The sequence below is a fragment of the Saimiri boliviensis genome, chromosome 8 (assembly GCF_048565385.1).
Source record: "Saimiri boliviensis isolate mSaiBol1 chromosome 8, mSaiBol1.pri, whole genome shotgun sequence".
Classification (NCBI taxonomy): domain Eukaryota; kingdom Metazoa; phylum Chordata; class Mammalia; order Primates; family Cebidae; genus Saimiri; species Saimiri boliviensis.
This window is the reverse complement of record NC_133456.1, coordinates 61,237,751-61,253,270: the sequence shown is the minus strand read 5'-3', so window position 1 is coordinate 61,253,270 and position 15,520 is coordinate 61,237,751. Positions and strand designations below refer to the sequence as shown.

At 41.2% G+C, this 15,520-nt stretch overlaps 1 protein-coding gene and 1 pseudogene across 5 annotated transcripts in view; both read left to right on the top strand.

The window, feature by feature from the left end:
- FOXP1 (forkhead box P1) overlaps positions 1-15,520 on the top strand; it is a 432,878-nt gene that overhangs the window by 203,416 nt on the left and 213,942 nt on the right. The gene's annotated exons all lie outside the window — the stretch shown is intronic.
- The window catches only part of LOC141585390 (small nuclear ribonucleoprotein G pseudogene), a 67,533-nt pseudogene that overhangs the window by 16,940 nt on the left and 35,073 nt on the right, over positions 1-15,520 (top strand).

Here is a 15,520-nt window from a genome sequence, read left to right as displayed (position 1 = left end):
GAGATGGAGTTTCGCTCTTGTTACCCAGGCTGAAGTGCAATGGCGCGATCTCGGCTCACCGCAACCTCCGCCTCCTGGGTTCAGGCAATTCTCCTGCCTCAGCCTCCTGAGTAGCTGGGATTACAGGCAAGCGCCACCATGCCCAGCTAATTTTTTGTATTTTTAGTAGAGACGGGGTTTCACCATGTTGACCAGGATGGTCTCGATCTCTCGACCTCGTGATCCACCCGCCTCGGCCTCCCAAAGTGCTGGGATTACAGGCTTGAGCCACATCTCTTGAAGCCTCACTTTCTCATCTGTAAAACAGGGCAGTAGAGATAACTTTCTGAGGGGGTCGATGTGATGAATATGCTAAATAATTTATTGACCTTGGCATAGTAGCCATTAAAATGTGCTCCTTACTCTATTACTATCCTTTCTTAGTATCTTTTGAAGACTGGGAAAAGCCACGGGTCAAGTCTTGGGGACCCAAAGGTGGAGGCCAGGAGGGAATCAAGTTGTCTTTAGAACCATTCCTTTTTTTTTTTTTTTTGGTGGCGGGGGAGACGGAGTCTTGTTCTGTCACCCACGCTGTGCTGCAGTGCGGTGATACGATCTCAGCTCACTGCAACCTCCACCTCCCCAGCTCAAGCGATTCTCCTGCCTCAGCCTCCCAAGTAGCTGGGATGACAGGCGCCCACCACCACACCCGGCTAATTTTTGTATTTTAGTAGAGATGGGGTTTCACCATGTTGGCCAGGGGGTCTTGATCTCCTGACCTTGTGATCTACCTGCGTTGGCCTCCCAAAGCTCTGGGATTACAGGCATGAGCCACCACACCGGGCCAGAACCATTCTATTTTTTAGCCCGCCTCATTTGCTTTATATTCAAATCCAGTCACCTTAGGACACTGTAGACATTCCTGTTGGAGACCGCCAAGGAGAACCCTCCTCTATAGAAATACAATTTCTGTCCTTCTTCATTGAGGTGATACATGGAAGTCAGTACGACATCTACTTGACAAGCAAACCCTCGTTTAGAAACTGACCTCTATGTGGAGACTGAAGGACCCAGTTCTTGTAGGCAATTAGTGCCCCAATGTACCATTTTAGAAAAGAAAACACATATCCTAATCAATACACAATTTATCCTCCATACCTACTGGCAGCATTACTGAAGGGGCCCCACACACCAAATGTTTTAAATTTAGAGGCAGAGTTAAGGACACAGTTTGCCTCCAGAATCTGAATTGAATCAGGGTTTTATTTCAGATAAAATCTTTGGGGCTCATAACTTAAAAAACACAACTTTTACTGGCATTACGCAATTTGCTACGGGTCATTTAGCAAAATGTTTGTATATGTAAGCCCAGGTTCTTCTTTTTAAAAAAGGAAGGGTGGAGGGCGGGGATTGGATTTTGCTAAAATCCAGGTGGCGTTTCAGTTTATATTTAATTTTAATTGGAAATCAAATACAGGCAAGGGAGAAAAAAAATCTACCATGTTTTCTTTACTAAGAGTATCCTTTGGGGAGAGGAAGGACACTGCCAGCCAGATTTTAAGAAGCAGCTTTTTTATTGGCATGTCTATTTTTTTCTGGCTAAATTCTTGTGCCTGCATTTTTTTAAACATCTATGATTTTACACGTGGCAATGACTTTCATGTCTCAATGCTCTTTGCTGCTGTCTCTATATTTTCCATGGGATTAGGACCTAGAAGCAAGACAGCAAATAATTATATAATACATATAATCAGTAGCTTCCTAGGCTGTTGCCTGGTGAGTCTCTCTTTTAGGTTCTAGTCTGAAATAATACGTGATTCTTGTGGCCACTGTTGATTTCTGGAAGGCTAGGGAAGTTTCTAAAGAATTAAAAACAAGGAAAACAAAAAGGTGGGTTTTTGTTTTTTTTTAAAGAACTTTAGAAGGTCCTTCAGTTTGTGAGTATAACTAGCTGTAGGTGCATCTTGTAAAACTCCCATAAAATACTGGCAGAGAGACTATGGCATAATTAGAGAATGGTTGCTGAGTGTGCTGGAAGAGGTGGCAAGACAGTCACTTCACTCTACCGGTGCCTACAGAATATCCCATGTGCCAGAGCTGAGTGAAATCCTCAGCACTGGCTCTTTGTAAGGCTTGGGTGCAATTCAGATGTTTTCAATTGGAAATCGAATAGCAAATAATTTTGAATGTTCAACTGTACAATTAATGACACGTTCATTGTAGAAAAATTAGAAGAGGCAGCTAAGAAAGCAAACAGAGAAGCTCTATCACCTGCAATCCTATTTAATGGATATAACAACTGTTAACATTTTAGTGGATACCTGTTTTGCCTTTCTTGTAAAAATCATGTCTGGTCACTTTATGTATTTGTATTCTCATCGCCACCGTAGAACATTATGGATGAAAACAAAGCTAGCAATAATGTTACTGATGAGTGCGAATTGTGAGAGTTAATTCTTACACGGTGTTTCACATTTTAATCTTTTAAATTTCACATTTTGTGTGTTTACAGTTTTAAGGGAAAATTCATGTTACTGGTTTCAAATGGCATTGTTTACGGGCTGTTTTTCTAATTCCTCCCTTCTTCATTATTCTTCTAACTGTGCCACCTAATTCCATATTTAGGCACAATTCTTAAAAATTATTGCTAAGGCTAGTGCAGTGGCTCATGCCTGTAGTTCCAGCATTTTGGGAGGCCGAGGCGGGTGGATCACTTGAACTTAGAAGTTCAAAACCAACATGATGAAACCCCCTCTCTAGTGAAAATACAAAAAAAAAAAAAATAGCTGGGCATGGTGGGGGGCATCTGTAATCCCAGCTACTCTGGAAGCAGAGACAGGAGAATCACTTGAACCCAGGAGGCGGAGGTTGCGGTGTGCCGAGATGGCACCGCTACATTCCAGCCTGAGCAACAAGGATTTTGTCTAAAAAATATATATTGTTAAGAGGAAACATTCAACATGGTGTTGTAATAGGTAGGCCATCTTAGTTTCAATGAATGAGTATATTCTTTTTATTTAAAATCCTAAACATCTTAATTGTCAATTTTTTTTTTTTTTTTTTAAGACAGAGTGCCTCCTGGGTTCAAGTGATTCTCATGCCTTAGCCTCTCCAGTAGCTGGGATTACAGGCATGCACCACCACACCAAGATAATTTTTATGTTTTTATATGAGACAGGGTTTCACCACGTTGATCAGGCTGGTCTTAAATTCCTGGCCTGAAGTTATCTGCCTGCTTCGGCCTCCCAAAGTGCTGGGATTATGGGCGTAAGCCACTGTGCTCAGCTGTCAAAGATTTTTATGGGTTAGAATTGACTAACTAGGTGTGGTGGCTCACACCTGTAAATCCCAGCACTTTGGGAGGCTGAGGCAGGTGGAACCCTTGAGCCCAGGAGTTCAAAACCAGTTTGGGCAACATAGCGAGACCTCATCTGTACTATAAATAAAAAATTTGCCAGCTGTGGTAGCATAGGCCTGTGGTCCCAGATAATAGGAAGGCTGAGATGGAAGATGAGCCCTGGATGTAGAACCATGATCGCACCACTGCACTCCAGCCTGGGCAACTGAGTGAGGAAAAAAAAAAAAGCCAGGTGTGGTGACTTATGTCTATAATCCCAGCACTTTGGGAGGCTGAGGTGGGTGGATCACCTGAGGTCAGGAGTTTAAGACCAGCCTGACCAACAGGGGAATCCCCGTCTCTAAAAATAAAAATAAATTAGCTGGGCATGGTGGCGAGTGCCTGTAATCCTAGCTATGGGGGAGCTGAGGCAGGAGAATCGCTTGAACCCAGGAGGCAGAGGTTGCAATGAGATGAGATCATGCCATTGCAGTCCAGCATGGGTGACAAGAGCGAAACTTCATCTCAAAAAAAGAGAAACTACTAATATTATTAGTAGTAAGAGTATTAGAAGTAATAATAATAGCAATGGAAAATTTACGGAAAGCTTCTGCTCTCTGCACTCATGCTTAGTACTCTACCTGTGTTAGTGCACTTCCTTCTCACAAGCACCCTGTGAGCTAAGTACTCTTAAAATGCTTGTTCTACACAGGAAGAAACTTAATTAGCTGCCCAAGCTCCTTGACACAGCTTACAATTGGACAAGCCGATTTAACCCCGCATCTGCCTGACTCCAGATCTGAGCTCTTCATCAGAGCTTTCAAGCCTCTCTTACTGTGTTTGTTTATTGTGATGATCAGTTCATTCCGAAAGGATTTCTCCCATTTTGCCTGCTCTCCTTCCCCACTGTCAGTTCCCTGAAATGTTTTGTCATTCAGAATCATTCCACTTCAACCCAACTTTTCTTGCTGAGTTCAGAAAGCAAATACTAAATATTCCCATAGACAGCAGCTTTTCCATTTCCACCCTCTCCTATTTTCAGATTGAGCCCTTATTTGTAGCAGATGTAGCTAATTTTACTCTTAAGCAACTGTGCCTTGCAACTTAGGTTGGTTTCATTTCATTTCAAAGGGAGTCCTGCTTCACACCTGTTGCCCTGTGTCCTTCCAGTGAACATCCAAGCCCGGCACCATCAGACTGAAGTTAGCGTGATTCCATCTGTTTCTAAAACACTTTGATTGGAAGGCCTTTGGTTTTTTTTTTTTTTTTTCTTTTGAGACGAGTGTTGCTTTGTTGCCCAGGCTGGAGTGCAGTGGCGCCATCTCAGCTCACTGCAACCTCCGCCTCCCAGGTTCAAGTGATCCTCTTGCCTCAAGCTCCAAGTAGCTGGGACTACAGGTATATGCTACCACAGCCGGCTAACTTTTGTATTTTTAGTAGAGATGGGGTTTCACCATGTTGCCAGGCTGGTCTTCAACTCCTAACCTCAAGCTATCTGCTCACATCAGCCTCCCAAAGTGCTGGGATTATAGGTATGAGGCATCGAACCTTTTTTTCTTTCTTTTTTTTGAGACAGCCTCTTGCTCTTTTGCCCTGGCTGAATCATAGCTCACTGCAGCCTCAAACTCCTTGGCTCAAGGAGACCTCCCACCCCAGCCTCTCAAGTGGGTGAAGCTACAGGCACATGCCACCATGCCCAGCCAGAAGGCCTTTGTTTTATCCAGAAGTAGCAGAAATTCAGTGATGTTTACAGTGTGCTATAGGCAATAAAGCTAAGGCATTAGGGCCCCGCAGGACTTGAACCATACCTCCAACACAGAAAACTTTTCTAATCACTGCCCCCCTTTGACTGGTCATGGGGATGCAAGTATTGCAGCTAAGAACTGGGAAATCTGGGTTTACTAATAAGGCTGCACATATTAAATTGTGAGCAGTAGTGGTTGCAATTGATATTTTATAGACAACTTAAAAGCAGCCATTTTGGTTTTGACATACTCCCTTTTATTGCTGTTATATTTGGGAACACTGGAACCAGAAGACTGAAATTGTACTCTCTCAAGGCACCCCAAACAGCTGTCACACACTGACAGGACAGGGGAAATAACCTTCTATGTTTTCTTAGTATTATGTAACAGGCTTGAACCCTATTCTGACCAACAAAAATGTATTTGGATAAAATATTTCTGGTACCTTGTGTTTCTTGAGAAAATTATTCACCCAGCTTCACTGATGAATGAGTTAGTCCTTTGGAAGTTGCCACAGTTATTTTCATTATTTTAAAATCTGGGAAGGGTGGACTATTTTGCTTTAAGAGTGATTAGCTCTGTTGACAAAATGTCCTTTGCTCCTGGAGTGGTATTTTGTGTTGCTGTGTCTGTGTCTCACCTGCTTTGCTCACATAGAACACCACACCAGTCAACAAAGAACAATTGCTTAGCCCAATAAATAAAAGATAGTACTCACAAACGATGTATGATAGGACTTAGGGTAGGAGTTTTAAAGATTCATAACCTACAAGTCAAACTATGTACATTTCCCTAGCAGCGAAAGCATATATTTGTTTCCGGTTTAGGAAAGTCTTTACCTTTCATGGCTTATTTTATGAAGTCAGCTGATTACCCGCAGTCCGTGAGTCCTTGCTTCATCATTAAATGGCTAAGATGTTAGTTGGTCCCCATTCTGGATCAGCACAAAAGCCCAAATAACTAGGCTACCGAGGATCGTTTTTAGTCTGTCTTTATCGCTTTCTCACCTTTGAAAAACAAGCCGATGGGTCTGCTTTTGAAAAGAACAGTGGAAAAGGCTGAAAAGCAATCTTATTTGAAGAAAAGCCTTAAATTGCAAGTCTCCCAGTTTTGGGCTGCTATTTGAGAGCCAGGGAGCCTCCATTCCTTGTAGGTGTCATCACGGACACGTGTGTGTTGTCAGTGCAAAAAAAGAGACACATTGGCTGGGCAGAAGAAGGAAGTCAAGCTATTTTGATTCCCAGTATGACAAATGAAGTAGATGCATGTTTCTAGGTAGCTTAGATATTTGCCCCTCAAGCTACTATGAAAGTCCAAAACAGCTCCTTCATCTCCCTGGTCTCTTTGTAGGCCCACAGCTCTTTTCTGGAAGGTTTCAGTAGACCCTGATCTCTCCTAACAATTACTTGTTTAAATAGGGTATTGCTCTCTTTTGGAATCTATGCCTCTTGTAAGAATGACAAATGTAACTTCGGTTTTTCCTTTTAATATACATACGTCTGCCAGGCACGGTGGCTCATGCGTCTCCTTTAAGAATGACAAATGTAACTTCAGGTTTTCCCTTTAATATACATGTATCGGCCAGGCACCATGGCTTACACCTATAATCCCAGCACTTTGGGAGGCTGAGGCGGGTGGATCACCTGAGATCAGGAGTTCGAGATGAGCCTGGCCACCATGGCGAAACCCCATCTCTACTGAAAATACAAAAATGAACTGGGTGTGGTGGTGGGTGCCTGTAATCTCAGCTAATGGGGAAGCTGAGGCAGGAAAATCACTTGAACCTGGGGGTGATGGTTGCAGTGAGCCCAGATCATGCCACTGCACTCTAACCGGGGCAACAAGAGCTAGACTCCATCTCAAAAAAAAAAAAAAAAAAAAAAATAACACATGTATCTACTCCAAGTTGGTTGTACCCAAAGTCTGTTGTTTCCGTGATTCTTCTACCCTCCTCTTCCTACCCCAGTTATATTGGGGGGGGGTGTGTGTGTGTGTGTGTATGCATGTGCATACATTGTATATTCGTTTTGCTCCTTATTCCTTCTCTGTAGAGTCATAGAATTTCTAAAATTCCTTAGATGATCCAGCCCCGCATTTTATGGATGAAGAAACTAAGCTCAGACAAAATAAAGGCTTTGTCCTTTGATTAACTTTTGCATGGATGCTCCTGATGTATTTAGAAACAGTCTTGTGAGCTATATTGTGGACCCTTCCATGATGTGTGAAGATGGGTGAATCAGGAATTTTATTCCTATGGTACTGACACTATCGAGAACAATATTCCATACATAGAGTATGTGTGTATTACTATGTACCTGTATGCCTTTGTTTTCCTGTTTTTAGGGGGGACGGGATCTTGCTGTTGCCCAGGCTGGAATGCAATGGCTATTTATAGGTGCCTGGGCTCCAGCAAATCTCCTGTCTTACCCTCCCAGTAGCTGGGACTACAGGGGCACACCACTGCACCCAGCTTACTCTTAAATTCTTACTATCAGTTACTGGGAAGTGTGTTTTATCTCCCTCCACAGTAATCTTTCTTTCCTTTTCTTTTTTTTTGAGATGCAGTCTCACTCGGTTGCCCAGGTTGGAGTGCAGTGGCATGATCTCAGCTCACTGCAACCTCTGCCTCCGGGGTTCAAGCGATTCCCCTGCCTCGGCCTCCCAAGTAGCTGGGACTACAGGCGCATGCCACCACATCCCACTAATTTCTCTATTTGTAGTAGAGATGGGGTTTCGCCATGTTGGCCAGAATGGTCTCCATCTCTTGACCTCGTGATCCTCTGCCTGCCTCAGCCTCCCACAGTGCTGGGATTACAGGCGTGATCCACTGCACCTGGACCACAGTAATCTTTCTACAAGAAGGATCTGAAAACTCTAAATTTTCTTTAAGTAGTAAAAAAATTGTTTTTGGCTTTGCAGGCTATTCTTTCTGTCACAAATACTCCACATGAAAGCAGCTATAGATCTTACATAAATAATGGATCTGACTGTGTTCAAATAAAACTTTACCTGAAAAAAAGGAGGACTGGATTTGGCCATAGATGGAGGGTGGTCAAGGATATTTTTTTCTGTATAGAAGGTGATAAAGTTCCTCTGCTAACCACATAATACTTTAAAATTGGTAACTTTATTTTGTCACTTTCTTCTTAAGCAACAATCACAACAAAAACTTCCCTGTTTCATCCTTCCCACCATGGTTGGTTTCCCAACTCCCATTCCTTAAAGCTTCCTTCATTGTGGTTTTCCTCATGACTTCAAGCCCATGTTTTCTTGAATGCTGTTGGAAAGAAGCTTAGACTTCCCAGAATATGCCAGCAATCCCTGGTGAGATGACTTCAGCCCTCATCTCCACGTCTCATTGTTAATCAGCCACGCAGGAGATAACTTGGGTAATTCCTTACTAGATTTTCTTAGTCTTCATGAACTGGCCTTTTATCACCCACACTGCTACCCTCATCTTAAAGTTGCCTGTCACTGAGTTTCTCACTGGAATGTGTAGCATCTTAACTTTGGCCTAGGCCTGCTCCTTCTCTGTGTCTAATGTATGGTTTTACTAATAGGATGACAGCTAATATGTTGTATCAGAAGATAACGCTATCCTTTTATGCTTGGAGGATTTTTATGCAGGACAAGAACTAAGGCAAAAAGTGTGTGTGTGTCTGTGTGTGTGTGTGTGTGTGTGTGTGCGCGCGCGCGCGCGCGTTTCGGTCTCACTCTGTCTCCCAGGCAGGAGTGCAATGGCATGATCTTGGCTCACTGCAATCTCTACCTCCTGGGTTCAAGCAATTCTTGTGCCTCAGTCTCCCAAATAGCTGAGACTACAGGCATCTCCCACCATGCCTGGCTAATTTTTGTGTTTTTAATAGAGACAAGGTTTCACCATGTTACCCAAGCTGGTCTCGAACTCCTGAGGTAAGGTGATTGGCCTGCCTGGGCCTCCCAAAGTGCTGGGATTACAGGCGTGAGCCACAGCACTTGGCGGTTTTTGGTTTTCTTTTTTTCCAAATTGAGGCATTTCCCATTCTAGAAATGTGAATAGAATCAGGCTGACTGGGTGGTGATAGGGATACTAATTTTCTCAGGCAATAGATGAGAAACTGTTGGTAGAGAGGGAAAAAAGTGATCTCTCAAGTTTGCAAAATGCAAGGGCTCTGCAAATACAGTCTGAGAATGTTAGAGGTATCAGCCAGCCTGGGTTTGAGTGTAGCTGCTGTAACTCACCCTGTGATCTGAAGAAAGTCATTCACTCTTAGAGCCTTGGATACGACTTCATTTCAAAGTTTACTTTTGTGACCTGGTTTTTTTTAGGGGGGGGATGTTGTGGGTTTTTGGCTTTTAACCTTTTAAAGAATAAGCAGTGAGGCTGCTTCAGCTGCACTGTATGCTCGCAAAGTCAAATTTTGGATCCAAAACGGTGTTGCAGAAAGGTGATTTTATTTAGGTAGAGAAAAGAGAAGGAAAGGAGAAGGGAGAGGCTTCCGCGAAGCCTGTGGAAGGGGATTCCAGAGGGGAAGTCCCCGAGGGAGCTCCGACCGTGTGGGAGGGGATTCTAGAAAGTTGGAAATCTGGCGCAGGTGAGGGAGCACGGACTTTTATCCTGGGAGAAACCCCGGCCTTCTCCAAGACCCTGGGCCAATGAAAGGAGTTCCTTAGAACTTCCGCTGGAGTGATTGACGTTTAGTTTCTTCCCGCGCCGGCCAAATTTAAACATAAACCGTTGCATCTCCAGGATGGAGAGAGATGGGAGGGGGGCATGGTGCTGGGAAATTTAAAGCTAGCTCCCTCATGGACAGGGAAAGAGAACACATTCCCTCACCTTTGCCTCTGAAACTGCCGCTTCTCCTATCTTTAGTTTCTGAGTAAACTAGTAATCAGGCTCAGTTTTAGATATTCGGTGCTTCCGTGATTTTTGGAAAAGGTGGTACCTCACAGATCAGTGGCCAGGGCAGCCCTTTGAAAAACGGAATTCCAGGCAACTAACGAAATTTCCAAGCAACAAGTAAAAAGACCAACAATGATTCCAGAAAGAAGCGGGAAGGAAGATAGAAAAGGAGAGCCTCATTTTGAGCACAAGACCAGTCAACAAGGTGGGATGCAAAACTCTGGGTGAGAAAACGTGGGATTTGGAGTCCATGCCCTCCTACCTTCTGTCCTGGTGACCTTAGGCAGTTGCTTAGCCTCAAGGTTAATAATAACTGCCCCACACACTTTAGAGGAGTATTAGGGGAAGCAGATGAAGTGTTTTAGGTCAAAATGCCTGGTAAGCAATGAAACACTATATACACATAGGTGTCACCATTATTGGATGCGATTTTAATATGCTTTACATTGTTTGAGACTCTCACATATTTTCAAACCTGATGGAGTCCCTCAAGCCTCTTCATGTTCTGGGACTGTGGGGATTTAGTTTCTTGGGATTTCTGTTTAGTAAATCTGCATATAACCAACAGGGCATTAAAAAGCAGGCATATATCTATTTTTCCAAGGTTTTTGTCTTTTTCATTTAGTATAATATATCAGACATTTTTCATTTTATAACAAAAGGCACTGTTTGTGAATTTTATTATAAAAAAGAAAAAAGTAGCGGAGGACTACCCTAGAGAAAAAAGCCACGATATCCATGATTAAGCAAAGGAGGCTCTATGAAATTTGGCAGGAAGGATAGCGGCTTGGGTTGTTACTTATCAAAGGAATATTTGCTGTTGGCCTTAGTATAATAATGTTAATGAGATTATTAGGTGGGGGAGATTTTTAATAAATAATTGATAAGGATTAGAAAGTGCCTTTTCTGCAAATAAACTTCAGAATAATTAATATTCATGGACTCTGTTTGTCAACAGAAAAATGTAAATGAAGAGCCAGTCCCATCACCAGACACTCGTCCTGAAGGACATCTGTAAGATAGGGTTAAGGACAGAAAAGCTGAATTCAGAGGCCTGGCTCAGACCCCAGCCCTTGTGTGTCAATACAACTTTTCACGTTGTTGCATACACATTTTCCAGTCTGTGTCTCCCTCCGAAAGAAACCCTGAAATTCAGGTTGCTAATAGATTGTTGGTTGCAAGTATGAAGGACAGAGGAGGTAAGAGAGAAGGCAACTTGCTAATGCAAAAGCAATGTACTGAAAGTCACTTTTATTTCTTATTTATAATCTACATACACACTCTGGATAATAGATGACACTGCTCATTCAGTACTTTAACTTCAAAGCAGAGAGAAGCCATGGATGACAGAGCCGGGAGCGGGAATACAAAGGTACTAACAACAAGAGGAAAAATGCCTGTTTACGGGATTGCATTTGTTAGCACGCTCTCTTCAGATATTGTTCCCCCAGGAATAGCGAAAATATGTGCAGCGTGAACAATGATTTAACATCTGAAAATGGGACTTAAAGAGTTTCTGTCTGGTAGGAATGTGATGAAGGGGACCTGGGGACTTCATTTCTTCTATTTATCTATATGTCTCTCTGGTTTTAGTCAGCGGTAATTGCATATTTAACCCCTCAAATAGCTTTAACCCTCACGATGCCAACTTTGTACGCTGTTGAAAATGTGCTTTTATTCCAGCAAAAGCAGACTCAGAAATTCCCTTGCCAAAAATGATTTAAATTAAAAAAAAAAAATGTGAGTGTGTGTTTGTATGGATGGATGGTTGGAAGGCCGGATGGATGGATGGATAGCAGCATTTTGCAATTGGATGAAGGTTGAAGAATCATGCCCACCTTTTTTGCTTTGGAAGAACAGCAGTTAAAATACAGATATGATGAAAAGTGAAAACTCAAACAAAAAGAAGAAAAGGAAGAAACACGGACTAAAATAACCGTGTTTTTATTTTAAATTCATTGGAGCTCAGAGAGACAAGAGGAGGCCCCATGAAAGGAAGTTGTGGATGGGACGCTGAATCAAGAGTATAAATTTGCTGCTTGCCTCAGCAATATGGTTTTCTCAATTAGTGGTCGTTCTGGGAGGCCTGCTTAACAGCTTATGTGAAATAAATATTAACGCAAATTGTATAATTACATCAAAATCCCAAATTCCTCAAAGATGCAAAATGGTTTTCAGCTAAGAATACGCGAGCAATAAAACATCCTATAGTCGAAAGAAGCGCACTCCAAGGAAACCATGAAGACTGGATCCGAGCGACTTTCACAGTTTATTTTCATGGTATTTAAATTATGATACCAGTGGGTATTTTTAATTAGTGTGCACTTGTCTACATAAGCCATGTTGGCAAATTTGACTCATTCATACAGTAGTTGCTGTAAAAGAGGCCAGCACAGCCTGCAGGAATTAAAATTAAAAGTTTCTGCAAGCTGTTGTCGACATGACCATATCTCATTAACTTTAAAAATGGAGATTATTTGCCTGAAAGCTTGATTTGACTAGCAGTAATCAAATATTAGGCTCAACGGAGTAAAGGGTGGTGGAGGAGCGTCATTGTTGTGATATATACGGCTAAGTGTTTTGCAGTTCACTTTAAATAGCAATATAAGATTTTTGTTTTGACAAAGGGAATAGGAAAGAGAAACACAGACATATGGCCTCGAAAGTATTATTAGGACAGTTTTATTTTAGATTAAGACTCATTATTTACTAAGTTTGCTGAAGATAAATATGATTGTGCTGATTACCAATTCTTCGCTCATTAAGGAGGCTGATTAATTATCCAAAGTAGCTCCCCCTGCTTGATCAAAGTTTAAGTATTGGAAATAGGGCTTATCTCATGATTGTCTTTTCTTTTTCAACGCTAATTGGCTTGAACCTTAAATTTGTACATTCGATTCATCCCATTGTTTAAATATGATGAAGGAGGTTCCAAAATTGTGCATAAAATGAAACAAAATAGGAGAGTCTTCTTATCTACTCCTTAAATAGCTTGTTATTTGAATTAGATATCTGGGCAAAAAAATCTTTTTTTTTTTTTTTTTTTGCCAGCAATTAAGAAGCCTGATGTTGAAAACCTAAAGTTACTGAAATATGGTAGACATGGGCTCATTTTAGACCCTGTTTTATATTTTCTCAGGCACAAAGGAACATTTGTAATGCATAAGGATAAACTGTAAGATGAAGATATATTTGGTGGTGGAGGGGGTGGGGAGGAAAGAAAAAGGTGCAGTTAAACAAAAGCCAGAAGATAAAGTCTTACACCTTTTTATGTCTTTGAACTGAGAACATGCTCTGCATTTTACTAAAGGAACATGAGGCTAGAATGTAAGTAACTGGTTTTTGCATTAGGCTCTCCCTGGAGGTAGCAGAAAAATATCATGTCCCTGCATGAAATGCGAATGTGAAATCTACCAGAAAGAAATATTTATGACCATTTTATGCTTGATTAGGCTTGGATGACATCTGTTAGAAGACAGGGACTGGACAAAGAGAGAGCCGCTCGGGGGCAAATGTTAACGGAGTTGTTTAGAAGACGCTAGGGCAGAGGCGTCCATTTACTGCCAGGCAAAACACAGGAATTGTGTTAGCAAGAGTGCAGCTGACAGGCATCCACTGTGATGGAGACACTGTAAACTGACTCGATGAAATAGTCAGATACAGCTGTTGATAGCCACTGCACCGCCTCGGTTTATGAGCAGGTATCTAGGCTCAACCCTGATCCAGTAACTTCCTGGGAGCTGGCACCTTAATCAAGTTACATAAATGTGACTCAGCTGTAAAAAGAGCTCATCTTTACTTTTTCAAGTGAGTTTTATGCTCTCCTCCCATGCGGGCTCAGCACTATTGGGAAGCACTTCTCTATTTCTCTGTGAAAGGAGAAGTAATTAAATCGCAAACTTACCTCTGTACCCGTCTATAACCTGTCTCTTTTCTTATCTTAAGTTTCCCCTGTTTTAAAAAGGAAAAATGTAGGCCCCTTGGTTCTATAGAAGTACTTCATCACTTTAAACAGTGCAAATGTTTGCCTCAAAGTGGGGGAAAAAGTTTTCCAGCAACGGCAAACATTTTATCAATTGTTAAACATTTCACTGTTAAAGTAAGTGCTGTTTGTCTGAAGAAATGGCTTTACCAAGAGGGGAGGTATGAGCAGTTATTTCATTCTGGTTCTTTTCCCAGCTTCTTTTCCTGTAAATTTTCTCTGTCTGGAATGCTGATGGGAAATGTTATTTTGTTTTTGTTTGCAGCAGTTCTGTTGTTTTGATTTTGTCTGAGTGGTATGGAAAACAGTACGTCACTTAGAGTGGGTGTTTTGTCTACCGGCCATTTGGCCATTGCACATATATTTCTCATACTTATTACATGATGACAAGGGAACCGACAAGGCACAATTTTCCAGTTGAATTTTTCTTTCCAGTTTAATAATAGTGAAAAAAGAAAACAAAGTTAATAGATTTAACAGTTTGATGGTACTCATGATGTGATAGTTGACTTCGGGTGTTTTTTTTTTAAACTCGTTCCTTGTGGTTAAGGAGGTATTTAGGTAAAGGTCAGATTAATGTATACATCAGTTTCTATAATAAACTGTATGTGGTTAGTGTTTCACATTTTGCATAGAGTTGTGAAATACTGTAATTTAAGCAGGAAAATTCATAAAAGAATAATAAACAATTTTAACATCATTTCTGTGATTAGCTTGGGGTACTTTTGCCCTGGTTTTAGGCCACATGTAAGAAACCTCAATCAATAAGTGTGTCTTAATTAAAATTATTTGAAATGAAATTTGGATGAAAACCCGGCATAGAAATCTCAAAGAATAACTTAAGGCTGTTTACTGGCTCAGTTTGGACATACTTTATCTGAAATCATTCTCAGCATTTGCAATGTTAAGGAACATATTGCAAGAGTGTAGAAGTTAGCTCTACGAGTAAGTAATTTTTAGTGTAATACAAAAATATAAAATGGAAATGATGATTAATTTTTCAGTTTCTCTCTCCAGATATCTAATCATTGTACCCATGGACTGCCAAAGGCTCCCATTAAAGATTTAAAATGCAAGAGGAAGGTAGAATCCAAAAGATGGGATTTGGGATTAAATAATGTAAAATAACTGCAGGGCAGTAGTGAAGTGAAAGCTATTGGCACAATAAGACATCCTCTTAGACTTTTTTGGGATCCACTTAAAATATTGACACCAACTTACACTGTCAGAGATGTGAGATAAAGAAGATTATTTGTAACTGATTAAGTTATAAAACCATGTTTTTTTGTCTTTCAAATATTAGCTTTCATCAAATAATAATGATCAATAATAACATCCACAAGAAACTATCAGAAAAGCTCTTTGAATATTTACATGTGCTCTCTTGTGCTTTAAATACTGCCCTGTTATTAAAGGATTTTGCCTGAAATGTTATGCTAATGTATGTTGCTTCTTCCTTGAGGATTTTAGTTATAGATGGGGAAATGCAGTGGTTGGGGGTCACCTGTGTATATACAGCGTGATTTTGTTCAAATCAAGGGAACTTTTATAATCTGGAAGAAAGGAACATCATCGCCTTCGTATATAAAAGCTGT